This window comes from Typha latifolia, chromosome 6 (genome assembly GCF_019914945.1).
Source record: "Typha latifolia isolate L0001 chromosome 6, TyphaL0001v2, whole genome shotgun sequence".
NCBI classification, from domain to species: Eukaryota; Viridiplantae; Streptophyta; class Magnoliopsida; order Poales; family Typhaceae; genus Typha; species Typha latifolia.
This window is the reverse complement of record NC_133091.1, coordinates 9,758,300-9,770,861: the sequence shown is the minus strand read 5'-3', so window position 1 is coordinate 9,770,861 and position 12,562 is coordinate 9,758,300. Positions and strand designations below refer to the sequence as shown.

General features: G+C 34.3%; 1 long non-coding RNA gene across 1 annotated transcript; it reads right to left on the bottom strand.

Annotated features, from left to right (window-relative positions):
- Positions 1 to 11,509: 11,509 nt before the first annotated feature.
- On the bottom strand, positions 11,510 to 12,443 carry LOC140791138 (uncharacterized). The gene is made up of 3 exons (XR_012109530.1): positions 12,175 to 12,443; positions 11,962 to 12,084; positions 11,510 to 11,857 (listed from the first exon to the last, which is right to left on the bottom strand). It is a non-coding gene; the product is annotated as an uncharacterized lncRNA (long non-coding RNA).
- Between the last annotated feature and the right edge of the window lie 119 nt (positions 12,444 to 12,562).

Sequence of the window (12,562 nt, the reverse complement as noted above, 5' to 3'; positions counted from 1 at the left end):
TTATTGTCTTTAACTCCTCAATATATAGACTAAGACTAGAAGATACCAAAGCGAAATCTTAGTTTCCTTGATCTATAGCCTCGGGCATAGTTATTGCTGAACCTATTTTTGATTGTCAATTAGATTAAGGAATTCAATATAAATTGGCTACAATTACGTTAAATAATACATCAAGTAATGAAAGAAGCAAACTACATTTCAAGTGAATATATTTTTCACGTCAGGTGCTTGTACTTGTATGAAATCTGATGATCCAAGATGAACTTAAAGAAATATTTATTATCTTAAGAAATTGTTAATGGAATATTTATAATCTTATGATAATAGCATGAAAGGGTAGCAATGGTGATACCGAGGTACTTGCAATTATTAATGGCAATAGTAGTATCAATTCTTGATTCAAAGTATAAAATGCGTTCAAAGAGGTTGAAAGAAATATTACGTGTAACGCCCCCGCCGCCAGGCACGGGCACGTGCACGCCCACGCGCCCACACGGCACGCGCGGCGCACGCGACAGATCGGGCGGGGCCCGTCACACCCAGATACTGTCCTGTGCACATATAATCATGACATCATCAAATAAAACCTATTAACCTATCCATGATCACATAATCCATCACCAAATACATCATACTATCAACCAAATAAACTTGTTAGCATACGAATATCCAAGTTCATAATAATATACACTAGACCACTACATAATCTGGCATGGCCCACACAGGCCACAACAAACCATCAAAATACAACTAAACAACTGATATACGAGTGCTATAAATTCTGATATATACTATACAAATCATCATTCGATACAATAAGGCACAAATATAACAAACAACGATATAACTCAATGTCTGGTTAAACTATCTTCTATACCGTCTCACATCAATAGCTCACCTCATCATCATTCTAAAATATCTTCTCAAGATATCTCAGGTCGCTATCACGTACCACAAATCTGAGGGGATTAGAAAAGAAATAAAGAGAGTCATGAGCAAAAGGCTCAGTAAATAGACCTTACCCCGAATCAGTGATGCCAAACAGAGAGTAAATCATATACTGGATAATATGAATCAGAAAGAGTATCATACCATGAATGAGTATATGAATGTATTCTCAATAATATATAAATGAAAAGTAGATAAAATGTCATAACTGATAAAAGTATATATATAATCCTCGACCATGAGTAACCAAATCTCCGTATCATACTATCATCATAACTCTCTCTCAAATATGACACATGATGCATGCCGACCATAACCACGTTATGATATCAAATGCAATCATATATGATGAATATTGACCATTCGATAATTAGGTAATCAAATGATAATGAAATCATATGCATTTCTCAACATCATAATCATCACCGACATCTCAGTATAATATCGACATACTAGACCACTGTGCACAGTCAATACCTGGTACCCAGTCTCAACATCATGCCCAAAGGCTTAGAGCATACTCCGCCACCCGCAAGAGTATCTCTAATATAACCATACCCCGCCACCCGCTAGGGTATCAACATCCATCCAGACCGGACACCCACATAGTTGATAGAAATCTCGTAAGGATAACTCGCCACATATGCCTTAGCGAACGGCATGTGTCCGAATGTCTGCTGCGCACAGACTAACGACCTCAGACATAAGGCCAACAAGATCGCGACTATGTCGAGCGATCAATCATCTCCAGACACGCCCTAACCCTCGCGCCCACTCGGGTATCCTCACGTTTTCTATCAACTATTTTATCAATCACATTTCATGCTTTCCTTCTAAATGACAAATCATATGCATATATCCAGTATGATAACAAGTCAATGCATAACAGGAATTTAGGTGGAATAGAAATCAAGAGAAAATAATGCAATGTAGTCTCCAACTGTATCGTCAACACATGCATACTCATGCTAATCTATTACATGCATACTCGTGCTAATCTATTACATGCATACTCATGCTACAGATCAACTCGGTAAACAATCATAACAGTAGAATCATCTCTGATCATCTCTATATATATCACCAATGTACTCATATTCCAAATCAGTATAATCGAATGCATGATAAAATATGCTCGACTATAATCATCTCTAGATAAAATCATATAATCATGCTGGAGGCCAAAACATGCATATACACAAATATATAATATAACCTAATTTGAGAAAGACGTCTAAGAGATAAGACTACTCACCGTCTGATCAGAAGCTACAAACCACGCATCTCTCACGTCAGTCAGGTAACCAAGTGACACTCATCGCTAGCAAGGACCACGGGGTCTCAAATAAGGGGGTTCGGGATCTGAAATATTTAAGTAGTATGATGTTAGCCGTTTATCTAATTATAATTAATTCAGTTAAAATATAAAGGCTTATTAGATTTAGAATCACTTTTCTTTATTTTTGATTACATAACTAGGTCTATAATATAAATACGATTCAAATATTATAATTCTTTATTATTATAAAATGTTAGTTATAATATAAGGAGAAGAGGCTTGTTTCCTTTTATATAAGAGTATTTCTAAATATATAATTATAAAATAAAATAAAAGGCTAAATAAGTATAGAGGTGGTCTAATTTTAATTAATTTTATAATTCATACACTATCTTGATTAATTAAGGACAACGCAGTCTTTACTCAATAAAATAATAAATAAATAACTAAATAAACTTAGTATTTTATTTGTTGCAGAATAATCATAAAATTAATAGAAATACTTAAAATATATATGATGAGGGTATTAGAATATAAATCTAATAATTATAATTTCCAAATCTATCTATTAATCTAATAGATATGTAAATAAATAAATAAATATAAGTATTACCTATATTTATACCTAATTAATCATTAATTATAAAAATTATCATTAATAAAATTATATTGAAGGATATATAATATTATTAAAATAGTTAATGTCTAAATAATCTATTTGCATTAATTAAGAAGAAAAATACCTAAATAAATAACATAAATAAACTAATTAATTAATAAATTAATTACATCTGCCATCAGTGATGGGCTCGGCCCAACATCATGCGCTCCGAAGCCGGGCCGAGCCCAACACTGTGCAGAAGGAAAGAGAAGGAGTTGAGGAAGAAGGAGAAAAAGAAAGAAAGAAAGAAAGAAGGAAAGAAAGAAGAAGAAGAAGAAGAAGAATAAGAGAAGAGGAAGAGAAGAAAGAGAGGAGGTGAGGGAGGAGGTTGCGGACCCGGGCCGGCGGGGAGGGCACCGGCCGCTGCTGGCCAGCCAGCGGCCGGCCTTTTGCCGGCGGCTCGACTCTGACGATCCCAACCTCGGGCAAGAGAGAGAGAGAGGGAGAGAGAGAAGGAAAGAGAGGGGGAGTGAGAGATCTCACCGGTGGCGGCGGCGGCGGCTCTAGGGAAGGTGCCGGCATAGAGAGAGAGAGTAGAGTGAGAGGGTGGCCGAGAGAGAGAGAGAGAGAGAGAGAGAGAGAGAGAGAGAGAGATTTAAAGAGAGAGAGAGAAGGCGGTGGAGGAGGAGTAGTGGCGCCCCACCAAGCTGCATGAGCAGCTGGCATGGGCACGAGGCCGGCCACAGTGTGGCCGGTCGCGTCGTGCCCATGAATTTTTTTTTTTTGGGGGGGGGGGATTGGGTTGTTACATTATGGTTGTTCAAAATGCATTGGTATCGATTCTTTGGGAAGTAGGAACAGTGAAGAAATGCATCAATGTAGCATCAAATATGTCACTTGATCTTTCAAGTTCTTTTTAAGAAGCAGAAATTGAGTGAAGAGAATTACAATGATTATGTGAGTTCTAGTTCAAATGTGTAGCCCTCCAAATCTGATCTAGAAGTATACTTAGAGGATGGAGTTGTATCTCTTAATCAAGAATCTCATAATAGCTTTGATGCTTTGAATTGGTGGAGAGTAAACAATCTCAAAATTTAGCATATTATCCAAGTTAGCTCAAGATATTCTCAGTTGATGGCAAAATTTTATATGACTATTGAAGCTCCTTGACTCTAAAAAATGTTAATGCCCTAGTTTGTGATAGAAATTGGATAAGAGCCCACAAAGTTGCAAAACCTCTAATTGTAAGTAACCAACTCTATATGTAGTATTTTTATCTATAGTTTTTTTTTTTTTTTAGTTTGTTTAGATTTATAATTATTAAAATGAAACTTTCAGCAAATGTCTTACACAACTTTTTCTTTCTGCAGATTTGGTGGACATGATCAATGCCTTGTAGTCAATTTAAATTTAGCTTTTTTTTTTATCTATTTTGTACCAGTGCAATTTTAAACAGATTCTATTTATAATTATCGTTTTGACAATATAATTATTATATAGCTATTGTTTCTAAGTTCTCTATGATATAATACTGTTATGTCTTATGAATTCTATAGCATCTAACTCGTTTGATCATTTATTAAATGAATGGAGCTCGTTGAGATCTAACTGAATTAAATGAGTTGTATTTTGAACAAGTAAAACTTAGCTATTGAGCCAAACAAGCCAAATACAAGCAAGCTCAAATTCTTTTCGAGCGAAATTTCAACTCATATTTTTAGGGCTCATGTTCGAGTTTGATAATTTAAATTTGAGTCGAACATGAGCAAGGTCTAGCTCATTCATGTTTAGCTCATTGCCACCCCTAGCCACGGGTGTGTTAATGTAACGCCCCCGCCCGGCACGGCCACATGCATGCCTACGCGTCCATACGGCACGCGTGACTCACGCAATAGGACGGGCGGGGCCCGTCACGCACAGATATACTCATGTGTATATATAATCATGATATCATCAAATAATACCTGCTAATATATTCATACTCACATAATCCAATACCAAATAAATCATACTATCCACCAAATAAACCTGTTAATATATGAATATCCAAGTCCATAATAATATACACTACCACTACATAATCTGACAAGACCTACACAGCCATGACAAACCATCAAGATACAACTGGAATCATTGATACATGAGTACATTATAATCTGATATGTATTATACAAATTGTCGTCTAATACAAAGGAGTACAAATATCAAATACTGGTACAACTTAATTTCTATATAAACTATCATTTATATCGTCTCACATTTATAGCTCACCTCATTATCACTCTAAAATATCTTCTCGAGATATCCCAAATCGTTATCACGTACCACATATCTGAGGGAGTTAGAAAAAAAATAAAGAGAGTCATGAGAAAATGGCTCAGTGGATAGACCTTACCCTAAATTAGTGATGCCAAACAAAGAGTAAATCATGTCATGAATGAGTATACGAATGTATCCTCAATAATATATAAATAAAAAGTAAATAACATGTCTTAACTGATGAAAGTATATAATCCTTAATAATGAATAAACAAATCTCTATGTCATACTATCATCATAACTCTATCTCAAATATGACACATGATGCATACCGACCATGACCATGCTATGATATCAAATGTAACCATCTATGATGTATATTGACTACTTGATAATCAGATAATTAGATGATAATGAAATCATATATATTTCTCAACATCTCAGTCATCAATGTCATCTCTGTATATCATCATACTAGATCACTATACATAGTCAACACCCGGTACCTTATCTCAATATCATGTCCGAAGGCTTAGAGCATACTCTGCCACCCGCAAAGAGTATTTCAAATGTAACCATACCCCGCCACTCACTAAGGTATTAACATCCATCCAGACCGGACACCCTCCTAGTTGATAAAAACCTCGTGAGGATAACTCGCCACATATACCCTAGCGAACGACATGTGTCCCAATGTCTGCTGCGCACATAGACTAACGACCTCAGACGTAAGGCCAACATGATCGCGACTATATCGAGCGATCAATCATCTCCAAGCATGCCCTAACCCTCGCACCTACTCGGGTATCCTCACGCTTTTTATCAGCTATCATATCAATCACATTTCACGCTTTCCTTCTAAATGATAGATTATATGCATACATCCAATACGATAACAAGTCAATGCATAATAGGAATTTAGGTGGAACAGGAATCAAGAGAAAAAAATGATGCAATGTAGTCTCCAACCATGTAGTCAACACATGCATACTCATGCTACATAACAACCAGACATAAAATTATAACAATATAATCATTTCTCATCATCTCTATTTATCATTATCATACTCATATCTAAGATCAACATAATTATATGCATAATAAAAATATGCTCGACTATAATCATCTCTAGATAAAGTCATATAATCATGCTGGAGGTCAAAACATGCATGTACATAATATATAATATAACCTAATTTGATAAAAGCATCTAAGGGATAAGACTACTCACATCTGATTAGAAGACCTGAACCATGTATCCCTTACATCTGTTAATCAAACGTCAACTCATCGACAAGGTCCATGGGGTCTCAAATATGGGGGAGTTCGGGATTTGAAAATATTTAAGTAGCATGAAATTAATCGTTTATCTAATTAGAATTAATTCAAATAAAATATAAATGTTTATTAGGTTTATAATCACTTCTTTTTATTTTTTATTACATAACTATATCTATATTATAGATACAATTCAAATACTATAATTATACTATTATCATAAAATGCTAATTATAGTATAAGGAAAAGAGGTCTATTTCCTTTTATATAAGAATATTTCTAAATATATAATTATAAAATAAAATAAAAGGCTAAATAACTATAAGTATAAACAATGTCTAATTATAATTAATTTTATAATTCATACTCTATCTTGATTAATTATGGACTATGCGGTCTTTACTCGATAAAATAATAAATAAATAACTAAATAAGCATAGTATTTTATTTGTTGCAGAATAATAATATATAATAAATTAATAGAATTACTTAAAATGTATATCATAAGAATATTAAAACATAAATCTAATAATTATAACTTACAAATCTATCTATTAATCTAATAACATATAAGTAAATAAATAAATAAATATAAGTATTACCTATATTTATGTGTAATAGTTTATAACCTAATTAATTATTAATTAATTATAATTAATAATAATCATATTGATGAATATATATTATTATTAAAATAATTAATGTCTAAATCTATTTGTATTAATTAAGAAAGAAATACCTAAATAAATAAATAATAAAATAAAAATAAGGAGTACTGGCACTAGTGCTGGGCCGAGCTCAGCATTGTTGCAGAAAAGAGAGGCAGTTGAGGAAGAAGAAGAAAAAAGGAAGAAGAAAGAAGAAAGAAGAGAAGAGAAGAAGAGAAGAAAGAGAGGGGGTAGGGAAGGGAGGGGACTAGGTCGGCGGGGAGGGGCTCAGCCGCTGCTGGCCAACCAGCGGCCGGCCTCTCGTCGGTGGCTCTATTCCGACGAACCCGAGAGAGAGAGAGAGAGAGAGAGAGAGAGAGAGAGAGAGAGAGAGAGAGAGAGAGAGAGAGAGAGAGAGAGAGAGAGAGAGAGAGAGAGAGAGAGAGAGAGGAAAGAGGCTCACCGGCATTAGTGGAGGTGGCGGTGGCGGTGGCAAGCTGACGGAGTGGCGGCAGTAGTAGAGAGAGAGAGAGAGAGAGAAGTAAAAGAGAGAGAGGCAATAGGGAGGGAGGCTGTGGTGGCAGCAGGGGCGCGTGGCGCCCTCCCCTCTTGCCACTGCATAGCACGACATGGCCGGCCACAGGTCGTGCCATGCAATAAATTTTTTTTTATAAGGTTGGGTTGTTAAGTTAATCAGCAGATTTTTATGATTAAATTAGAGGAACGATGTGCTAGGTGAGGAAGAGGGAGAACTCCAAATGCCAAAGTTATCTACTCAATCAGAATAAATCACGGAGGTATTGCTTTAGACTTCAGTAGGAAACAATACTCTACATACAATCAGGTTAAATGAGCTCATTGTTGTCCATAAAAGTGATAGCATTTTTAAGCACACACACCCTCTCTAAGTCACAATAGCCAATGGACAAAGATTAATCAGCTCCTCTAAATGTTCTCAATTATCTTGCTCCATGCAAAGGCATCCCTTAGTAGTGGATATGATTGTTCTTAGCTTGGGACGTTGTAATATGGTGATAGGAGTTGATTGGATGAATTTGTATAGCCATATTTTATGACTTCCATAAACTTTAGCTCACATTTAACAAGGATAGGAAAGAAATCACTTTAAAGGCAGCCATAGATGAATAAGGATTTATTTATGAATCCTTAGTCCATAAGATGACTAGAAAGGGTTGCTATGCTTACATTGGTCATTTTTTTATAGCTAAATCTAAACCACATCCATTAGGGGTGAAAATGGATCAAATGCAGATCAGATACTGCTGAAGGATCCATATTTTTGCTTTGAATATAAATTTGGATATAAATATAAGATGAATAACAAAATTTAAAACTATATCCTAAATAAATGGATATTGACAGAATGTTAAACAAATATACACCAAATATGAATCAGATTTTAACCGTGTACAAATATTAACCAGATACAAATCAAATCTCAATTGAATATGAAAACGAAATAAATTTTTTCAATAGCATCTATACATAAAAATCTTTTGAGACTACTCGTCCAGGAGGCAACAATTAGTATCAATTCCCATGGAAGATCTATGAGTGAAGAAAGATTGATTCATCCATTTACTACGACTATTCCGAAATGCTAAGTAATGAGATCGATCTCATCATCTAGTTAGTAAGAGAGAGAGAGAGAGAGAGAGAGAGAAATTTACTATGTAAATTAAGTTTAATTATAATAAGCAGTTTTGATTGTGTTTATTTATGCTATTGTCTTGTGTTGATTCCTTTCTCCTTTTATATTATGAACACTCATCATTTTCTTTAACGTATATATTAGTTGCCTAAAGTAGTTCCATAGATTAATGTAGCTAATTAAGCTAGCTACTTAATTATATAGAATATGCACTATAACTTCACGTGATCAACCAAGGTTTAAGATTGGTTAATTAATTAATTACTTACTAGAAAATAATAAATGAAAGTTGGCTATGAGTTCCCCCTTGTTTCCTCGAGTTGGGCCCTTAATCTTTAAAGAAAATAATCATAATGGTACATGGGCAATGGAAGAAAAGCCCACTCCAACTCCAAGATCACCGCGTGTAATATAATATTTGATACTCGTATTCGAAAAAAATTATCTGACTCGTATCCATATCCGTACCGAGAATTTTGACAAAAAATTGATTCATATCTAGGTCAAATAGGATTTATTTAACTCATACCCAATCTAGTTTAGGTTCAATAGCTAGTCAAATCGAATAATATCCAACCTATTTCACCCATAACTGATATGGTCAACTAACATTCTACCTGTAATCAGTAATCTTTTGGGTAGCTTCTCAAATAAATTTGAAGAGCCAAAGAAATTACCTCCCTTCAGGTCTCAAAACCACCGCAACTATCTAAGACCTAATGCAAGTCCTCCTAATCTAAAATCATTTGTTTAGAAATCTATATTTGAAAATGTAGTGCAAAAAATATTGAAATCTGATATGATGATGCTGATCGATTAGCCTCTGAGCTATTATATTACCTAAGCTTGCTATCAACAGCTCCTATTATAATTATACACTATCACATACATCATTATATTCCACAACAGAATTTATGTGGGAAAGGTGACATATCTCATATCCAAAATCCTTCCTTCCACTCATTTGATGCTTCTTCATTTGGAGGTCATTTAGGATTACAAGCTACATACCACAGAATCAAGCAATTCTTTCATTGGCCTAGTTGGAAATAACAATTATGCATATTCATATAAATTTATGATGTTTGTGAGAGGCATAAACATGATAATTCTCACCATGTTGGCTTACCTATTCATGTGGACTTTATAGATGGACTCCCTAAACAAATGGAAAAGAAGTGGATTTTTTGGTGTTAGTAGACATGTGAGTAAATACTCCCAGTTCTTACCACTTGGTCATCCTTACACTAACACCCTAGGTAGCTACTCTCTTTTTGGGTCATATTTATAAGTTGTATGACCTGCCTGATAGATATATTATTGGTGATAGAGGCTTAGTTTTCATTAGCTCATTTTGGGAGGAATTATTTGGTCAATTGGGTATTTCTTTACGTGAGTATGACTTAGCACCCTCAATTTAATAGCCAAATGGAGAGAGTAAATGAGTCTCTATAATTTTATTTTTGATTCAGGACAAGCTCTAAGCTCTAGAAATTGGATAAATGACTTTTCTAGTAGAATGGTTGTTCAACACAAATTACCACAACTACTTCTAAGTAACAACTTTCCAAATCTTGTAAGGGTATACTCCACAGCAATTGGCTATCTCGATTGAACCCATTTCATCTATTGTAGTAGCTATGGAAGATTATTTACAGGAAAGGAATCAAAATGTCCCTTTCCTACAATTAGATTTATCCAAAGCTTAAGTAAAAATAAAATATGTTGATGGTAAAATGAGAAGTGAGAGGCATTGCAAGATTGGAGATTGGGTATGCTTGAGATTAGCCAAAACTTTAAATTACCTGCCAAATTCAATGGATCTAACCACATTGAAGATAAAGTGGGACTAGTTGCTTACCACTTGAATCTATCTTTTTGAGTCTAAAATTTAGTGTTTCATGTGTCTCAACTCAAGAGCTATTTAGATCCTCAGATTATTCTCAGCCAATTATTACCCTAAGTTGATTCAGATGTAAATCCCATTATATCATAAAAGAACCCTTGGCCACCGCATGGTGAAGCGAGGAAACCAACCTATCTCCTAGATTCTTGTACAATGGTGTAACTCCCCACTTGAAGAAGCTTATAGGGAGGAGGACTATCATTCATTGGTTAACTAATTTCCAGATTTAAATCCTTGAGGACAAGGATTTTAAGGGGAGGAGCGTATCATGGTAAAGCTATTGGGTTAGCCGATGGGTTTTTAGTTTTTACACTTTAATACCATATTAATGGCTTAGGTTAAATTTTTATATTTTCATCATTTACTAATTATTTTGTTGCTTTAGAGTCTTTTAAGTCACCACATGGCTTATGCATGAGTCGTGGTTAATGTCAATTAGTGTTAATTAGTTATTACCGAGAGGAGAGAGAAATGAGATTTTGATCCTTACTAAATTTTGTAATATTTCAAATTGTTCTTATATCAAATTCTAATAGGTTATATGAGAGTCAACGTCAGTTTTTTCTACGTGAAGAACACGATTTTTAGAGGTGGATGTTTCATTAAATGTCTCAACAAGACCTTTCCAACAATATTTTTTTGTTAAAAATTAATTAGTAAATCTAATTATATATCAGTTTAACAAATTAGATTATTTAATAAAAGATACCGGTAAAATTAAAATGATTGGATTAAACATTTATAAGACAAAATTGAAATTTCTAAAAGTTAAAATTACTTGAAGCCTGATTGGAGATGCTTTTAATGTCATCACAAAATTGAAAACCCAAAGTAAATTTCTGACATCAATGTGGAATGTAGCGGGGCATTTATAATTTAATAGTATTTTATTTTTAATTTATAATAATAGACTATAGTGTGCACCGTATATGTATATTGTATATACTCCATTGTAACAAAAATATATCAACTATGAAAAATATGTGCCCTCAGTTTTATACACTAAATATCACTAAATTATTGCAAAAGCCCCGGCCTTTGTGTATGCCAATCATTTCTTCTTTCACAGAATTTCTTTATGTATGCTGCCAGTTTGAGTCCTCTCCTGGATGTTGCATTCAGAAACTGCGCATCTATTCTACTATGGCGTCCTAATATAAACTCATGATGGTAGCATATATATGATACATAAAACTCATTATAATATTCTTCCTTGCATCACATTCCGAAGTGGTGGGTTTGGTTCTTTTATATCTGCTCCTTTGTCCTGGATAATGAATGGCCTCTTTACTTCACAATATGGAGATTTACAAAAAGGAGATTAGGGTGCTGGGAGAAAACAAATCAGTTGCTTCATTCTTAGAAGTTTACTTTGGGTTTCACCACAATCGTTTAGGAGTGGTTGCTGTTGCCCTTCTTGCATTCCCTTCCCTTCCCTTCTCCTTTTGCCTTTTCCATGGGGGAAAGTTAGCTTTGTGTGTTAACCAGAGAATCCTAAGAGGTGAAGAAAGTATCAGTTTTCATACCTGTGGTTAAAAGGGAAAGTAAGTTGTGTATAATGACGACACAGGAAGAACCATTTACTTTGTAGTGTTCCCTATTTGTGATAAATGTTAACTTGCTCCCTTGACCCAATTCTTCTGGAGAGATTATAGATAATAAACAGGTGGCAGGTAATAATCAGAGACTAGGAAGTTGGCTGAGCAAAAGGCCAAGGGAACGTGTAAGTTAGTAAATAAAGTTCTTGACTAATTTAAGGATACATACATACAGATATCAAACAAGAGAGTAACTATATAGTAGAAGGAAAATAGAGAAGTACAACTTCAGATTATAGATTAAAAAATAACTTGGCAAATGATATTGTCAATTTATTGCTCTCTTTGAGACTAGAAAATAAGTTGCTGAAATAAGGATTCACTAAGTCCGCAAACTTGAAACAAGTCGGCAAATTACTAAATCATTAAATAAT